The following is a 19,991-nucleotide window of genomic DNA, read 5'->3' on the forward strand; positions in this document are numbered from 1 at the left end:
ATCTTTCATCTGTTTTTGAGTTGCAGAATTATTAGGGCACTGGGAATCCAGGGTGATTTAATTCCAAATTATTTGGGATTACCAAACTCAGGAAAGCTATGTGAGAATTAGTTTGGCTGTTATAATGTTTAAAACCTATTCATTAACTGTTTTGGGCCTTTTATCATCTTCCCTTTCGTCCCAGACCTTTTATCACAGATTTTACAGAAAATAAACATATATTTTGTGTTGCATAAACCTGGATGTCATGTGGTTAAATCTTGTTTGTGATTATAGGAGAGAAGACAAATTCAGATCAGAAATGATGAAGTTGATTGGCTATAACTCATCTTATTTGAAATTAAGCATCTTTTAGCATCTAAAACATATACTTTTGAGGAAGGTGGAGGGTGTGCCTTCAAATCACTGTTGATTCCTGGCAATTTCCTGAGCAAATTCTTGCAATTTTCTTGACAAGATTTTGTAAGTGGTTTGCCATTGCCTCCTTCCTAGGGCTGAGGGAGAACAATTGGCCCAAAGTTACCCAGCTGGCTTTATGCTTCAGGTAGGACTAGAATTCATGGTCACCTGGTTTCTAGCCTGCTGCCTTAACCTGACTTTATGATATCTGGGATTAATCTAAGAAGAGGTTTCATCCACTTGTGGTACAAAGCCTTGAAAGGATGACCTCACTTTTCTTATTGCTAATGTATTGGTTTTGGATGCCAAGTTCTCCACTGTCATTTTACCTCTAGCCATCTGTTGTAGCTAAACAGCTTGTATCTGGATTTGTCATATTCTTCTCCCCTAATGCTCCGTCATGATTAAAAACAACAGCCAAAGCCGTGAAACCTAAAGAAGAAAAAGCTAGACTTCTTCAATAAGAAGTCTTACTGACACTATTTAGCAACATTTACAGCTACAATCTGGAACTTCTGCCTTCCTGTTCCTATGCTGAAGGCGAGCTTTTTAAATATGAACTTTTCCAATTTGCTAGGAAAAGAATCTAGCCAATTCAGTTTGGTTTGTGAGAACAGGTTGCTAAATTGCCACAATCTAAATTACAGCCAAATCCCAAATTCATTTTTCACCCTAATCTGTCTGGACAAACTGGCTTATCCAGATGGAATGGAAAAGAAAGGGATCAGGATTTGTATGTATGTATTTTATTTTATTTATTTATTTATTTTTGTCAATTGCTTACAAGATAATAGGTATAAGTAAAAACATAGTTATAAATACCTGGATACATATAAGAAAAATAAAAAATTAAAGAAACAATAGGATAGGGACGGTAGGCACGTTGGTACGCTTATGCACGCCCGCTACAGACCTCTTAGGAAAGGGGTGAGGTCAATAGTAGACAGTCAAATCAAAGTATGTATGTATGTATGTATGTATGTATGTATGTATGTATGTATATATTTATTTATTTCTGAGGTTTTCGTGGGTATTTGTATGTGGATCTTTGGTTATTCGGGTTTTCTCCCGCGTAAAATTGGAAGTATCTAGGCGACGTTTCGATGAAGTCTCATTCGTCATCTTCAGGCTTGTGTCTTCAGCTTTATGCTTCTCAGAATAATGTGAGCTTGCAGCTGCTTCTTCCTTTTAACTGCTAGTGGGGGTGTGACTTGATTGGGTGGGGGCTTGGCTGTGTTCTGATTGGGTGGGGGTGTGTTCTCATTGGTTGGGGGTTTGGCTGTGTTCTGATTGGTTGGGGGGTTGGCTGTGTTCTGATTGGCTTGTTTGTTAATGAGGGCGGGTTTCCAAATGGCTGGTAGGCGGGAGGTATCATCTCGTTTATTCATGCTGTGTGGGCGTTTTTCTATCTCTATGGCTTCTCTGATTATTCTGTTGTTGAAGTGTTTAGTTTTGGTGATAGTTCTGGTATTTTTAAAGTCTGGCTCAGATACGTAGATGACACCTTCATAATCTGGCCACACGGGGGAAAAAAAACTGAACAAGTTCCTCACACACCTCAACAGCCTACACCCCAAAATACAATTCACCATGGAAACAGAAGCTAACAATCAACTTCCCTTCCTCGATGTCTTAGTATACAAAAAATCCAATGGCTCCCTAGGACACACCATCTGCCAGAAGAAAACACATACAAACCGCTATCTACACGCACTCTCACACCACCACCCAGCACAGATCAATTCCATAGCCGAGACACTCATCTCCAGAACAAAATGCTTAGCCGACGAACAACACCTAAAAACCGAACTACACACTCTCACTAATGTACTAACAGCCAATGGATTCCAAAGAAAGAAGATTACCCACCTAATCCAAAAAGAAACCCCAACCAAAATCCAAGACAGAGAACAAGAGAACGGCAAAGCCCTCCTCCCATATATAAAAGGCACTACAGACAAAATCAGCAAGATCCTCCAAAAACACAACATTAAGACAGCATTCTGCACAAACAGAAAAATATCCACCATCCTAAGAAACCCTAAAGACAGAATCGAGTTAGAAAACCAAGGAGTATACGAAATCCCATGCATTGCCTGCCCCACCACATACATCGGACAAACCAACAGAAGAATAAGTGCATGCATTGAAGAACACAAAAACTCAATCAAAAAAGAAGAACCAACCTCTTCCCTGGTCCAACTCCTCAAAGCCACAGGACATGAGATTGACTTTAAAAATACCAGAACTATCGCCAAAACCGAACACTTCAACAACAGAATAATCAGAGAAACCATAGAGATAGAAAAACGCCCACACAGCATGAATAAACGAGATGATACCTCCCGCCTACCAGCCATTTGGAAACCCGCCCTCATTAACAAACCAGTACCTAACATGGAGAATGACATCAGACCCACACCCACAAGGGCCACACAAGATGCTACCACCACACTTCCACGTAGAAAGCAGACTCACACCCACACACATGATGAGACACGACCACGGACCAGAAGCCGTACCGCAGCTGCATCACTACCCGCTTCATACCGCTCTGACCCATACATGAAGCGAACGGACACCCACCATGAAGATGTGGCACGACCACGAACGCGAAGCCAAACAACAGGATCACAGCTCACCAGCTCAAATCCCCCGGCAACTAAGACTAACCTGAGCACAACCAAGCCCCACCTGAACAGAACACACCCTCAGCCAATCAGAACACAGCCAAGCCCCCAACCAATGAGAACACCCCCCAACCAATCAGAACACAGCCAAACCCCCAACCAATCAGAACACACCCCCACTCAATCAGAACACAGCCAAGCCCCCACCCAATCAAGTCACACCCCCACTAGCAGTTAAAAGGAAGAAGCAGCTGCAAGCTCATATTACTCCAGACAATCAAAGTTAGAGAAACTGTGCTTTGAGCTTTCTTGAGAACCAGCTTATCTTGACAGAGTGAACTTACCTCTAACTAAGATACTAGGATTTAAGTATCGAAAGGAAAATTTATTTTCTGTAGATTCCTTTTTAATTGAATGTGATGTGCTTGATTGTTCTTTATGGAAGAAGAACTTCTATTTTTAAAAAACATACTGTGCTTATTTAGTTCTGTAGGACTTTGAGCCTGAAATTGTATTAAACCAACCCAGTTCTAAGTAGACTTATGAACAGTGAGTTTAAGATTGGAGTTGATGGTCTTTATTAATATAGGCTTTAAAATATTTTAATTACTTAACTGGGTATAATATTAGCAATACTAAAAATAGAGGGGGGAAATGGAAGAAGATCTCATACTTTTACCATCCATACTTAAGAAGGATGTGAAGCTACTGCATCTTCTCTCTTCTGTCCTCTGAGTAAAGCAACCATGATAATATTTTGTAATTTTTTGTTATTAAGAGATGTGATCCAGTTTAAAAGGAATTCTTCATATGGATTTTTCCCCTACTGGTCTAGCCTTCCCAAACCAACATATTCATCAGAGGTTTCAATCTAACAATAGTTACAATTGTTATTTAGATTAGATTCTTGAATATGTATTATCAAGGCGATCAGCAAAATCAATCTGAATTAAAATTGTAGTGATTTGCGATGTTGCAAAATTTGAGAACTTCTTTTTTATTGACAGGATAATTCGGATTGACTAGCTGTGTTCTTTATCTTTGTTGAAATAACATAGCTTTTAAAAAAATGAATTAGTATAACATTTTTTATTTATCAAATTTAGACATGGTTTACCTCACTATCCAAATTACTCTAATATTTACAATTTTGAAAGGCTATTGTGAAATGATTGGCCAATCAGATATTGGCCAATTTAGACAACAGTTCTATCTGAGCCTGGCGACCTGCCAATATCTGTACTCTAGGTCAGGACTGTCAAATTCGCGGGCCATGGGCTGGATGCGTCACACGCTGGCCATGCCCACGCCCAGTTTAGTTAAGGGGAAAAAACTCGTGATATGTCACATGATGTCGCCGTGATACCCTTGCTCTAGGTAATCTTAAAGAAGAAGAATTAGGACTATTTGAAGACTATTTCTTATCCTATGAATACAGGCTTCCATGTAATGTAGCAAATTATCTGCATATCTCTCCTAGTTTCAGAAATGTCTTGTTCAAGAGGCCAGCTATTTTTGAGAAGTGTACGAGGCAAACCTCTTTGTGACTTAGTGGTTCAAGTTGAAGCTGATGGCGCACTGGGAAAACAGGGCAGTTTTAAAATAGAGAGGCTGTCTATTTATGGGTGTCAAAGTCTTGGATGCTTAGCTGGCTATTTTGGAGAGATCTGAGACTTTTCATCACTTTGGATTCTTAAACGTGGTCAATGACTACCAGTACAATTTGAATGGAATTTATAGCTGTTCTAATTGAAAATTAATTTGTTTTCTGCCTTGGTAGTCAAAGATAAAGGTGAGCCTTTGTTTGATGCTGCTGTATTTTAACTGTGTCAGGGAATCCCAGGCAGGAGAATTCTTATCTTTCTTTCTTTAGCGCAAGCTGAATATTTTACGATAGTCTGCAATCTTATATTTCAGTAGCGACCTTCATGCCTGTGTCCCACGGGTGCTTTATAATCAGTAAAGTTAAAATCAGATCTGGTAGTGGGTGGGTGGGTGGAGGGAATGCTAAAACAATTGTTTCAGAAATGCTGACTAAAAGGAATCCTTTTAAAGGTTAGTTTTAAATGGTTCCCAAATTGGGTGTGCTTTCTGCTTACCAGACAGTCTGAGCCTACAGTTGAGTATGAATCTATTTAAAGTGAACTTAAATATTTTTTTTAGAATGGAGGAAAAGATAGCATCAGAAAATGCCCAGATTTGTAAGACAAATCTATAAAATAGGGGGATGCAAGTGATTTAGTGGCCAAAGGAACAAGTTTGTAGTTCCTGTGAAAACCAAAATACCTTCCCGCTTCTCATATGCATTTGAAGCAACCAGAAGGTAGAAACCAGCTAACTGACCAGTAGAATATAAGCAGTGATTTATACCTTATCACAAACAGAAAATATCCTGTAGTGTTTTTCTGAGATACTAGATATTGTGAAATTTGCTTAAACGTAAACAGGATTTCAACTAGACACAATTAGAGATCCAGGCATGTCTTTCCATGATTGATAGAGCTAGCAGATCTGGGCTCTTTGCTTACCCTCTAATGGTCTAATGGTTCCACATAGTTGCAACCCAAATCTGGTAGCCTTAATATGAAGAAGAGCTCCGACTTCCGGTTTGAAGGGCTTCGACGACAGACAGAAATCCGCGATCGTGCATGGTTTCTGTCTGGGCTTGCCGCTGGAGCGGCCCGAGCCGGCTGGTTTCGGGGCTAAGCCACCCCGTAGAGGTGGTGAAGAGGGGGGAGACCTCCAGCAGGGTCAAGGAGAGCCACATCTCTCCTCCTCAGCTGGCCATTACTCCCTTTCCCGAAGGCAGTTGCAGTGGTGGTCAGAAATGGCCACCACAAAGAAGAACTTGACCGGAAAAGAAGGAGGAGGAAGGAGGAAGGTGCGTGCAGGAGGAAGATAAGAAGTGAAAGTTTTGGCTGACCAGGTTAAATTGTAAAAGCAACAACCAAGGCACCCTGGAATTTAAACTTACAAAAAATAACATCGCTCCCAAAGAAGAGTCGGAAGCAGTGAAGGAAAGTGAAAAGGGAAAGGTTTGGCTTTTTTTCTTCTTCTCTCTCCTTCCCTATACTGACAACTAAGAGACTTAAATAAGAAATCAGAAAAATCCGCTTTGACATCAATAGGCAATTAAGCTGAAAATAAAACAAAATGCCAAAGGGATAATAAGGATTTCTGGACATTAAAAACTTTCTTTTTCATAAGCAGGAAGGGAGAGAAAAGAATAAGGGCAGGATCTGGAAGAGGGAGGAGACTGCCTGGAATTAAAAAGAATCTAAAGTAAAACTTCAACAAGACTTCTAAAAGATACATTTTAACTGAAACTTTGCAACTAAATAGGAAGAGAAAGTGAAAAAAAAGAGCAAAAAAGAAACAGCTTGCGTGTATTTGGATTATTTGGTGATCTTTGGATTTTTGGTTATTATATTTGAATGACTAAAATCAACTGGGTGGTTGTTTAAAAATTTATACAATGGCACCACTTCTGGATGAATTGAAAATGGAACTTAAAAAGTACAAAGAAGATGCACAAGAAGGGAAGGGTTCTTTTGGCTTCGTCTTTCAATTCTTAGAAATGGAGATTTGGAACTATGAGAAACAACAAGAAAAGACTGCAAAACAAGAAGACTGGGACAAAGAAGAAGCCATCTTTAATGAACAAGTAATTCTATGTGGGGAAGAAAAAGGAAAGGGGGAAAGAGAATGGAGAATTTAAGACTTAAAAAAACAACCAAAGAAAAGAAAAATAATTTGAAAAATAAGTATAATACTGGAAAGCAACAGAAAAGGGGAATACAGAAGAGAGAAATAGAGGTAGAGAGACAAGGGGGTAAAAAGGGAGAGAGAAGAAGAGAGGGAAGAAGGAAAGGAAAAGAAGTTATAAAGGACTGGAGCAAGATATAGAGAAACAGGACCTATTTAGAGATAATGGGTGAAAATCTAACTGAAAAAGGGATTCTGTAAAGGTACATAAGATTGTATTGTTATATTAGTAATAGAAATAACTTTAGAAAAATGGAAACAATGTATGATTAAAATGAGGGATAAAATAGTTAGTGTAATTTAGTGAAATGTTTGTGAATAAAATAAGTGAAATAAATGAGAAAATTGAATTAGGAAGGAACGGGAACATTTTAATTAGTTAATGTTTTATAAAATATAAGTGAAGAGGTGGGGGGGAATTAACTATGGAAAGCTTATAATTGTTCCCATAGAAGTATGATATTTAATTGAAAAGTAATGTTAAAGATGTTAAGACTTTAATGAATATTAATATTAATGATAGAATTGAATTGGAATGGAATGTTGTTTTAATTATATACATTTATAAAAAAAATTCTTTTTTTAAGAATACAGTGTGTATTTTAAGAATGTACCAAGCAGAATCCGAATGGAAGTTATGTATTATATTGAATGTTACAACTTTAGGGAAAATATATAAAGGCGTCATACTCCAATCAGTAACTACAGGAGAAATTTTGTTTAATGAGAAAAGATAATAGATAATTGAAACAGGACAGACCAAAAATATAAATACAATGATTTGAATTGAGATGAGATAATTAAAATAAAATTGAGAAAATTAAAAGAGGGGAGAAGCTATGCAGAAAATGTAAAATAGTAATAAGATATGGAATAAAATATAAAAATGAGCATGAACCTGAATTTGTGTCTGTACGAAGAAATGTAACCCGGGATTATGCTGCTTTCAAAAAAGATGTTTTATTTGTTTTTTCTTTGTGAAAACTCAAATAAAATTTACAAAAAAAAAAAAAAGAAGAGCTCCAAAGAGCTCCAAGAGGAACAAAAGAGACAAATGAGAAAATGTTCAATGTGACTTCACTATGTTGCATGTTCATATTCCACTGTGCTTAGGTGGAGGTTAATACGCAGGTTTGGACTTCAAGTAATCTTTGCCAATTCTCTGTGAAAGTCTTGTGTAACTATTCCCACTTATCTTTATTTTTCACGTTTTATTTATTGTATTGTAATTTTGTTTGTTTGTTGTGAGCTGCCCAGGGTTGATGAGAATTGGGTGGCATGCAAGTTTAATAAATCGTCATCATTTCCCCCTTCCTCAGTGTACCTCAAGATTTGAGTGTGACCCCAGAACTGATCAAAAAGTTTCTCCCTAAATTGTAATTTTTAGTATGCTATAAGGAGAGATTTGTTAATTACATGGAGGGTGATCATATTAACTCTGTTTGATTTAATTTTAATTAAATTTTCATTAACTCAAGCTTATGTTTGGTTCTTTTTGAAGGCAAAATGCAGCCTTCAGTCTGAACAAGTTACACTTCCCCATTCCAATACAGGTAATCCTCGACTTACAACAATTCGTTAGTGACCGCTCAAAGTTACAACATTCCTGAAAAAACTGACATGACCATTTTTCCCACTTATGACTGTTGTAGCATCCTCATGTGATCAGAATTCAGGTGTTTGGCAACTGATTCATATTTATAACAATTGAAGTATCTGAGGGTCACATGATCCCCTTTTGCGACCTTCTGGCAAGCAAAGTCAATGGGGAAGTCAGATTCACTTAGCAACCATGTTACTACCTTAACAATTACTTAACAGTGATTAAGGTTACTACCTTAACAATTACTTAAGTTAGTGATTAACTTAACAACTGTGGCAGGAAAGGTTGTAAAATGGGGCGAAATTCACTTAACGTCTTCCTTAGCAACAGAAATTTTGAGCTCAATTTGTAAGTTGAGGACTACCTGTACCGTAAAGACATCCCTAGAGCAGAATTCTGCTTCTAAAAGTTCTGGATCCAACCCCTTTATCTATTACTTGTTGAACTAAATAATTTTGATCAGTTATTCTTGGAGAAATGATCAAGTATAACTTCTTTTTTCTTTTGAAAATAAATCCGGACTGTCTCGTAAGAATTACTAGCTTCTTTATTGCAGAACATATTTTGAATCAAAGAATCAAGGGACAGAGAAGCTACAAAGCTCTATTCAAATGAAAATAATAAATTCCTGGACATGGAACAGTTAAGTTTCTGAAAGAAAGGCAGAATATAAATGTAACAAATAATGTAATCTAGCAGGGATATATAATTGTTTTTCAGGCTATTTATAACCATATTAGTTTGGCAGATTGTGATGTGTGGTGATTGGGCGAGTGTATTTGGTTGTGTGGATCACATATTGGACAGGCCTGAGAAGCATGGTCATATGATTAGTATTAGGAATTGGCTACCACAGTTGTCTAGTGTGGGGTGACACACGCTGAATTCCTTTCAGGTCTGTGTCTGTATTTTGATATGAATTATTCATCAGGGAAGAAGATCAACATATGGTTGTTCAGCACTTGAAAAATAAAGAAAAGGTGCTTTGGAGCATACAGGCAGCTGAGCATAACAAGTGTTTGTGACTTTTGCAAGCAAATGTGTCTTTTCCTGGGATTGTGAGAATGCCCCATTATCTCAGGAAAAGACACAGCTGCTGTAAAGAGTTGCAGACAGATGCTATGCTTGCTCCATGCTTACTTTTTTTAGGAATCAAATAAAAAGCATTGTGTTCCCCTACAAAGAAGATTGTATAAACCTGTATTGGCACTGGCCTCTCTGATTTATCCTCTGCTTTATCCTCTGCTTTGACCATACATCAGTGCAGACTGGCCATAGTGTGAGTCTGCACTAAATTTGGACTGCACAGAAGGACCAAGGAGATATGCTGAATATGTTCATGAAATAATCATAATTATATGGGACCACTTGATGAAGATACATGGAAAAGAGTGGACCCAACATACTTGTTTCTTGTTTCTGTCAAGTGAACTTAATCATGTGGTGGAAAGATTAGATTTGTTTAAAAATCCTGTCTTTATTATATATATATATATAAATAAATAACTCAAAGCAGCGAACATATCTATTACTCCTTCCTCCTCCTATTTTCCCCACAACAACTCTGTGAGGTGAATGAGGTTGAGAGAGAATGAATGGCTCAGAATCACCCAGATGGTTTTCATGACTAAGGCAGGATTAGAACTCACAATCTCCTGGTTTATAGCCTGGTCCTTAGCCACTAGACCACGGGTGTCAATCTCGTGGCATCACATTGCTGTCACGTGATGTTTCGCAACATTTTTCCCTTCATGGAGACAAGGTGGGTGTGGCCTGTGTGTGGTCCATCTGGCCTGCAGGCTGCCAGTTTGACAACCCTCCTCTAGACCAAATCTGTTCTAGTTACTAAGGGAAATTACAACTGTGCCTTTCTTTCATAGACCTGGTTGCAAAGTTACTATTTCATTCCTGTCGTAATTGTGAACGGTTATTAAATGAGTTTGTTATTAAATAAAGACAACCTATACTAAAAAAAGAACAAATACAAATCTTTCTCTCCATTAAATCTAATTCTCTTTGATGCTTTGAAACTGAGTGCCTTAATGATAGAAATCTCTCTCTCTCCCTCCCTCCCTCCCTCCCTCCTCCCCCCCTCTCTGTGTATGTGTGTGTTGGTGTGTATGTAGTGAAAGAGAGAAAACAGGGATTCTAAATTAAGATTTTTATTTCCTCACCTAAGGGTAATGATTTTTGTTATTTTGGGTATAGTGAATTCTCAGACCCAGCATGAAACCATAAATGTTATTTTAATATCCCAAAATATTATGGAAACAAGATCATTTCTTTTCTACAGACAGTTCAAAAAGAAAACTAAAAATTCACTACTTTGTATGTTCACAGCACCTGCAGATTTAATTAAACCTTTCCTTCCATATAATAACAATAATTATAACTGAAAAACCTAAAAGAATAAGATCTCTAAGCAGTGCTTTAAGTGCTTGCAATAAGAAAAGCTGTTTAAAATGGAAGCCAAGAAGTAATTACACATCTCAAGATTACTTTTTTAAAAAAGCAATTTTGCAAAACATACATGTAGATTATAAAGAGACAAATATTAAGTTTGAAGTGCTGTAAGTGAATATGAGTTATTTGGTGTTTGTAATTCGGAGACTCATTTGCTGACAAATCAGCAGTAAAGATTAAGTAAAACCTGTGTTCTATGATTCAGGAATACAGATTAACTTGAATGAAAAATGGAAAACGAAACTGCTTTTTTAATGTTAATTCATGGCACAAATTCCAAATTTAGAAGCACATTTTATTTCAGCAAGGATCTTTCATACAAAGACCCAGAGACCCATTTTCCAACTGAAAGTGGAGAGGAACCATAAATTCAGTTGTGGGACAGGCAACCTGGTACCTATCAGATATCACCTAACATCAGTCAATAGGATCAAGGGATAGGGATGATAAAAGTCAAAAACTCAAACATCTGTCAGATACTAGGTTGCCCACTACAAAGCATTACTGAGTAAATAAATGTCAGTCTTTTTCTGATAACCTGTACATGAAATATTTTTTTCTTGAGGATTCATTGTTACTGAAACACATGCAAATATTGTAGCATGCAGTTCTCTTGGCAAGCTTTCAGCTAGCCATGCTCTTTTGAACCATAATCTATACCATTTTCTGTTCCACGTTTTTCCAATTTCTTCTCCATGCAGTAATATCAACAAGTGTTCCATGCAGGGGTGGGATGCAAATATTTTTACTACTGGTTCTGTGGGCGTGGCTAGGTGGGTGTGGCCATGTGACTGAGTGGGCATGGCGTCTTTCTTTTTTTTGCAGCAGCAGCAGCCTCCATGTTCTGTCTTATTTGCCTCCTGGGCCTCAGGGAAGCCTCCTGGGAGGCCATTTTTGCTTCCAGGAGGCTTCCCTGAGGCCCAGGAGACCCAAAACAGAGTGTGGGGCCCCCACACACCCCATTTCTTCTGCCTCCTGGGCCTCAGAGAAGCCTTCTGGGCAAAGCAGTAAGATAGCGAGGGAGATACTGGTTCGGCAGAATGGTAACATTTTTTACTACCGGTTTGCCTGAACTGGGCCGAACCAGTAGAATACCACCACTGGTTCCATGACCACTGAGCACACTTTGTCGTAATTCAATTAGCTTTGGATTCCCCACTTTCACTTCTCAGAATCACTTTTGTAATTTTTCAATTTCTGCAAAGTTGAGTTTTTCCGAGACATAGTACTTAAATTTAATATCTCATGTTTGAGTTTTGCCCTAACCACCAAATATATCCATATCTGGAGGTTAAAAAGTGGTAGGAATTATATCTGCTTAATACCTATGAATAAAACAAGTAAAATCATTAAACTCAGAAATATACATTTCACTCTCTTTATATATTTAATATAAATATATATTGCAACAGCAGGCACTTCTTTTCATAAAATAATCTATGTTTTTGATCAGTAAACAAACTTTTCCAAAAATGTTATGAGATTTAAGATTTATATATTTAGATGTTAAATTCTATTTCCACAGACATTTTTATTCTTATGGTAGATACTTCTATTAATAGTTAGCAGGAGGCAGCTTTCCAATTTACGGAAACATAGGAGTGAGGCTCCTTGAACTAAATAGAGTATTTTAAGTTTGTTTGGGTGGAATTGCTAGTGCCCATTGCCTAAAAGCATTAAAGAACAGATTTTGATTGTGCATTATCAGCTGATGATTAGCATCTGTTAGGGGAAATAAGCAGTTTATTAAGCTTTACTGTACAGATGGCAATTGGAAGGATTCGGATGTAAACTGAATTTTCTGTGCTGTCATTTTATTACTCAGAGCAGCTGGTTTTATTAGTCAAATAGCAGTAGTATGTTTGAATAAACCTTGAGAATTCCTGTTAGTCGCTAATGTTTAGGAGGTGCCAAAAGCATCCAAAGGAATTGTTGTTTACAACAAAGTTTCTGTAACTTGTTTAAGGGATAAATATGTTAAATAAGGCTATAAATATAAGGCAGATGGCTTTAAATGTTAATTTGCTGGAACAGCAATTGCTTTTTTTTTTTTTTTTTGCTTTTTTTTAAAAAATCATATAAGCAGCATTTCGGTTCTTAAAGAAATAAATTCTGGTTTCCTGAATGCAAATAGAGATACATAAACTACACATTGAAAATTATTCCCAAAGAGAGACATAATTTAAATCTTAAACAGACTTGAGCAGATAATAAGACTCTGTCTCTCCATTTACATTAACCCAACAAACATGAAATTGAGAATTTGCATTTACAAAGGTAATATGCCTTAGCAATGTATATTTATCTACTCAGAATAAATCGAACTGTATTAAATGTCAGTCTACAGTTTGGTCTGGATTCCTTGATATGATGTTTCTGGGTATCTCTTTTGCTACCTACTGGGAACCCTGTCTTAGGTATGACCCAATACACCTGACAGACCACAGCCAGGATGTAGAATATGGATTCACAAGTGGCCATTGGCCAAAACATTGGAGATCTTCAGCTAGATAATTGTAGAACCAGAACCCAGGGAGTTCTTGCTTCTGTCTTTCATCTAACAGATAAGATCAAAATACAAAATCAAACTAAGTGAGGGGAAATGTAACTTTCATGATTCAAATTATATTCAATTGACACCACCATCTTAATTCTAAGAATAGGATGTTTCCTGCTTATTTGGAAATAAGACTCTTTATGTGACCATCTAACTGATCATGATTACAGAATGTTTTACCAAACAACAAGGACAAAAATGTGGGTCATCTTTCATTTGTATGGTGGGCATCATGGACTATAGCTCCAAACACCCCAGTTTTAATTACACATCAGGGACTTACCTGGAAAATTCATGCCTGAGAGAGTACAAAATGAAATATGTAGACAAATACATATTAAATGTACAGAAATATCAAATTTATTGTTATTGCTCAAAAACAAACACACCCACACAAACCCAGACTGTCAGTCTTTAGCTGTTGAAGGAAATGGTTTGATATGTTATTGAACTGATGAATGTCTGTTTTTTGAAGACATGGCACAAAGGCTGTACAACTGTACATTTAAAATCAGAAACATTTTCATGACATCTCCAAGACCAGTAAATGCCTTATTACATTTTTGTGGATCACTACTGGGCTGCTGAAAACATTTGAAAAAGTAGTAGTAGCAAACCAGTTCTACTAAACCCTGCTAAAACCCGCATAGTTGCAGCCATCCAAGTCAAAGCTGACTTGAAGGTGGTTTAATCTTCATTTTCAGATGCATGAAGTAAAACTTTGTTGGTTTTGTTACAAAAAGCTAATATAACTTTTCCGTTGGGAACTTTACAGAAACTAAAGCAACACAAGTCATAGCCACCTACTCACTAAAGGAGACAAAATTAATAATTCATCACTATTTTGCTTTATATTTTTGGATCTCTAGGTTATTCTTGATCCTGCTGTCAAAATATATGCCATGTTAGTCAGTTCCTGTCAGCAGAATGGGAAGGGGATAATTTCCCTCTCTTGCAGCCCTTTCCCCATCCATCCTTGCATTTATTTTGATGGGTTGGGGACCCTTTTCCAAAGGTTTTGTGGGATAGAGAGATACTTCAGGAAGATAAGAGATTTCAGGAAAAAAGCTACAACAATGTTTGTACATTTCAGCAGCTAGTGAAGTCTGCTTTTGGCAATAGGTTGACAATATTTTCAGGATGTTTTTACCAATCCAAAGAATCAGTGCAGACAAATAATACATTTTGATTGCTCTTAAAGGATCACTTCTATTGTTAGCATTATTGCTATAGTGAGATTATACTGTGCCATCTCACAGTTCTTTATTGGGATACTTCATTTTTGACACATCAGCATGTATGAATCTCTCCTGCAGTTTTGCTTTCTTGTCTGATTCTGACAAACCATATATGACAAATTTTCTGAAATGTCATAATATCAGGTCATCAGTCAGAAAGCTGTGGATTTAAATGCAATTCCTCAGTAATAAAAGTATAAAAGGCAAATAGAAAAGTATTGTTGCTGAATGCTATTTATGATGGAAACTTGTTGCAGAATGCTACTTGTGACTGTCAAAAATGAAAGTCTGCACCAGAATGCTGGACTCTTCACTCCTCCATTTATCTGCCTGAGAATTACATTTGTAATTTCTTTTATCTTCTTGGAATCACAGTTGTTGGGGTGGCAACACTGCTTTATTGGTTTCTATTGAGATCTGAAGAACTAAGGATAGAAAATGGAAACAGCACATAGCACACTGCAAATGGGTTCCATATGTGGCATTACTTTTAAAATCTTGGGACATTGAAGGTCCTTTTAAAAAAACAGACATGAGAGGTTATCCCTGAGAGAAGCTTACACTGAGAACTGATGCTGCTCAAAGCTTCAGTTTAGATAGCCTGGGTGGCCTAATTATGCAGTGTAAGATGCATCCAAATCTGGAAGATAATCTGTGGCATCAACAAATATGTGTAGATTGCAAAAAGAGATGCCTCTGCTCACTTTTGAAAGAGCCTGTCATCATCGTCATCTCATTATAGACCGCAACGTGTCAGCAATGAATAGCAATATATGGACCGGTATAAAACTGGCACATTTTACTGTCTCATTAGTGGGACAATATTCCAGATGATTTCGTTTTCAGGGTAAAAAATATACCAGACATCTTTTTTCATATTCAACTGTCCTACATATCCAGGGCTTTTATATTTCATATTTCCCCTAATACAGTATGCATAGCTGCTAATATAAAGTCCCCGAGATACTTTACAACATAAATTTCCCTGAGGTTGTACCTTGTTAATACATTTCTCTAAGGCATGCTCTTTAGACATCTGTTTCTCCGGTGTAAGCTCTTTCTTTTTTAACATAAGGATTCCTTTTTCCATTTCAGTTTCAGAAAAACATTCTTTTTCAGGCGCATTCTTCCTGAACAATGTGTGGTGTATGGAGATTTTTATGAGACTAGTGAAGTTCAAGCATTATTACCATTGCCTTAGTTCCAGCAGAGTCTCTTCTGGCCAATCTCTAAAGCTACACCAAAACATATTTCTGTCCTAGCCAAATAGCAAATGTACCCACTTCATTACAACCCATATTGCCCATGCCCAAGTCGAGATTGGTGTTAACGAAGGCCGTCCAAGATCTTTTTGCATTCAAAGCAGAGTTACTGACTATGTTGTGATTATCAAACTCTGTTATGTGAAGCAGATGTTTCATTTGGCCTAATGGTAGAGCCAGCCCTGTATGTTTTCAGAGCCAATTTGATAGAAATCCCTGGTAAAGTTCTTTTAAATACAAGGGCTATGTTGCAGAAGACATTTTAGTTACAGTGAAAAGCTGTAATTGAGACAAGCACAGGTAGTCCTTGACTTATAACAATTCGCTTAGTGACCATTCAAAGTTACAGTGGCACTGAAAATAGTGACTCTGACCAGTTTTCACACTTATGACCATTGCAGCATCCCCTTGGTCATATGATCAAAATTTAGACACTTGCATGTCTGGCATGTCTGCATGTCTTGCAACTAGCATGCATTTATGACGATTGTAATGTTCCGGGCTCATGTGACCACCTTTTGTGACCTACTGACAGAGAGTCAATGGGGAAACTAGATTCATTTTTAACAACCATGTTACTCATTTAACAAGTGCAGTGAGACTTACTTAGCAATTGTGGCAAGAAAAGTCGTAAGATGGGGCAAAACTTGCTTAACAACTTTCTCACTTAGCAATGGACATTTTGGGCTCAATTATGGTCATAAGTCGAGGACTACCTGTAATGCATTTCCGATGGTAGACCACAGTGTCAGGGTTAGCTCTGCTATTTCTGAAACATTCAACTCAATAAATGCAGTTGATTGAAGAATTATTGTGTAAATATGGCTGGGCTAGAAGGCTTTCTCTCCCCAGGAAGAGAAAGGGCACATGGGCAGAACAGAACAGAAAAGTAGGAAGCATTGGAGCTTTTAAAATTCACATTTTTTTCTGGTGGGGCATGAATGTAAAATTCCTCTCAGCCACATGAAGCTGGGGTGTAGTCTGGAAAAGAGATATGCACGTATCATCTGTTTTAGATATATTACAGAGGTGATGTCAAGGTGAAAGCAGACTTGCAGAATGCTGGAAAATCATTGATATTCCGACTCTGAGGCTGTAAATGGCTCTGTGGCAGATGGAGTCTCTGTCAAGGAAGAAAAATGGCAGCTCTGGAGCATCGGAGATGTTTTTCCTAGCAGCTCCCCTCACAGGCTGTGACCTTCCAGTGTTCAGGAGTTATGCTTCTGCTTTAATAAATTGTCCTCTGCTTTTTATTCCTTAAAAGTAGATAAATAGTCGTCATCATAATTCAAGACAAATTGAGCTGTTTCATTATAAAAGGAACATAAGCCTACTTTATTACCTTCATGCTTAATATGACAGCTTTTAAGTGTGCTTGCTTTCCTGAATGGAGATAGGAAACCACAGTCTTTTTTTTTTTAAAGGCCATAGGATTAAAATTAAGAGACACAAAACCTAAAATAAATTAGATTTTGCTAGGCCCTAGAGCTAGTATTGTATTGGAATACCCTTGAGAGAGAGAACAGAAAATAAGGTATTTAAAAGAACAAGGGCAAAAAGCTTGGTATATCTGATCGACAGGGATGGCTGAAATTGTAGCTTTGTGAACATTTTAAGACTTTTACCTGATTAACTGCCTACGTCACACCATAATGGATTGTGTTATTCTAGATCAGAGCTAAATGTCAATGTGTCGTATTTCATTGATTTTGATTAAAATGATTGGTAACTATGTGGCTTAATGGAAGAAAGCTGAAAAACGTCTTCCTACTAAGCGCTACGTTCTGTAACAAAAGACAGGAAAAGGTTTTGTAGACGGCAGAACTTAGGTGTCTGGTAGAACAACAATGATGAAATAGTGATACAGGTTATCACTCGACTTACAAGTACAATTGAGCCCAAAATTTCCATTGCTAAGCAGAACAGTTGTGAAGTTGAGTTTTGCCTCAGTTTACAACCTTTTTGCCACAGTCGTTCAGTGAATCATGCAATTGTTAAGTGATTCTGGCTTCTCCCATTGACTTTGCTTGTTGGAAGCCAGCTAGACAGGTTAACAATGGTGATCACAAGAATCCTGGACACTGCAACATTCATAAATATATGCCACTTGCCAAGCGCCTGAATTTTGATCATGTGACCATGGGATGCTGCAGTAGTTGTTAAGTGTGAAAAAAGCTCATAAGTCACTTTTTTTTCAGTGCTGTTGTAACTAAATAAATGGTTGTAAGTCAAGGACTACTTTTATTTCATAAGGAGGACTGTGGCTTTTCATACTTGCATTCTGCTTGTTTCATCAGTTATCCTCCTTCAACCTCCCATAAACACCTGTGAGGAGGTCAGACTGAAGTTAGCTGATTTCAAGAATAAGTTGATTTTATATTTCTTCTTTATATTTCTATCTGCAGGTAATCCTTGACTTACGACAACAATTGAGTCTGAAATTTTGATTGCAAGGCATTGTCTATCACATCATTAAGCAAATCACACAGTCGTTAAGTTTATCATGTGGTTAAACAAACCATGCAGTCATAAGTCCAAAGCCATTCTCCTGAATAGGCATTTTTGAAAATTGCAGTCCCACGACCATAGGATGCCGCAACTGGTTTTATATATATATATGTTACTTGCCAAATGCCTTAAATGTGATCAGATTACTTGTGGGCTTTCGAGCTCACCGCGCGCCCCGAGCGGGCTTTTATCGGGGGGGGGGGGGGGGGGGGGGGGGGGGGCCAACCAAGCAGCCGGATGTTTTATAATGTTGGAAGTGTTTTATAGGTTATAAAACACCCTTTCAGAGGCAGCTGTAACTTCAATTATAAGTTGAAGACATATTTTTGTATTTCTGACTCTAAACCCAGAATGGGAGAATAATGTTGTCAAATACTTAATTCTAAATAAACATTCTGGAGGTTGCCACTTTACTGGACAGTTGGCTTGCGTGAGGAAAACTGTAATCAGACAAGTGTTTAAAATAATTCCACACTAATGCCCTTTCTGCCTCTTTTGTATGTTCAGTGCCCCATTCGAAGTTGCAGAAGGTGTTGAAGGAGTGGCACATATGGTCCTTGAAGTTCTAACTGTCAGAGCATCCTCACAGTCATGTGATTATACTTTGGGTGCTTGGCAGCCATATTGTACTTAGGATGATTACATCTTACAGTCATGTGATCGCAGGAGTGGGATTCAAATTTTTTAACAACCGGTTCTATGGGTGTGGCTTAGGTGGTGGGCGTCGCTTGGTGGTCATGTGACTGGGTGGACGTGGTGGTCATGTTATTGGCTGGGCGTGGCCAACTCAATATCACTCACATCGAGGCACGCATCTCCTCGCCTGGCCTCTCATGACTGTGGGGATGCTGCAACAGTCGTAAGTGTGAAAAATGGTCGTAAGTCACTTTTTTCAGTGCCACTGTAACTTTGAATGGTCACTCCACACAAGCAAAGTACCAGCAAAGGAAGGGAAAAAAACTCCAGAGAAGTTCCTGAGAAAGGAAGTCTAGTCCTGCCAAGAATGTAATAAGGATTAATGGACAGGCAGTTTCTGTAAGCAACACCAGAATGTTTCCTTCCTGCCCTCCTTACAGGATTAGGCCAGTAATTTCTTGTAACAACCGGTTCTCCGAACTGTTTAGAATGTTAATAACTGGTTCTAGCGAACAGGTGCAAACTGATAGAATCCCACCCCTGTGTGATTGCCATTTGCAACTTTCCCTGCCAGCTTCCCACATGCAGAATCAATGGGGAAGTTGGGAAGGAAGATTACAGATCACTCTGCTAAATCCCCCCCCTCGCCTTCCTTCTGCGTACCGACTTGCACCCTCTTTCCCTCAGACTCTGCTCTCACACCAACCTGCACGCTCCTTCTCTCGGCCTCCCTGAACTTGTGTCACACTGCAGCGCCCCCATCCCAACTCACATGCATACTGTGTGGGGCCTCCCAGGGCCTTCCCCATCCACTTCTGGCACGCCTGTTTTTCTTATCTGAGACTTTCCCCACTTTCCATGTATTGACCCAGACAACTTAGGAAGTCAACCAGGACTGCCTGGTTACTAAGCAGTATTGTCATGTGACAT

At 38.1% G+C, this 19,991-nt stretch overlaps 1 protein-coding gene across 16 annotated transcripts in view; it reads left to right on the forward strand.

The window, feature by feature from the left end:
* BAZ2B (bromodomain adjacent to zinc finger domain 2B) overlaps nucleotides 1-19,991 on the forward strand; it is a 233,243-nt gene that overhangs the window by 63,750 nt on the left and 149,502 nt on the right. The gene's annotated exons all lie outside the window — the stretch shown is intronic.

The sequence above is a fragment of the Notechis scutatus genome, chromosome 1, assembly GCF_049901735.1.
Source record: "Notechis scutatus isolate UNSWTSFEM ecotype Mainland chromosome 1, rNotScu1.2, whole genome shotgun sequence".
Classification (NCBI taxonomy): domain Eukaryota; kingdom Metazoa; phylum Chordata; class Lepidosauria; order Squamata; family Elapidae; genus Notechis; species Notechis scutatus.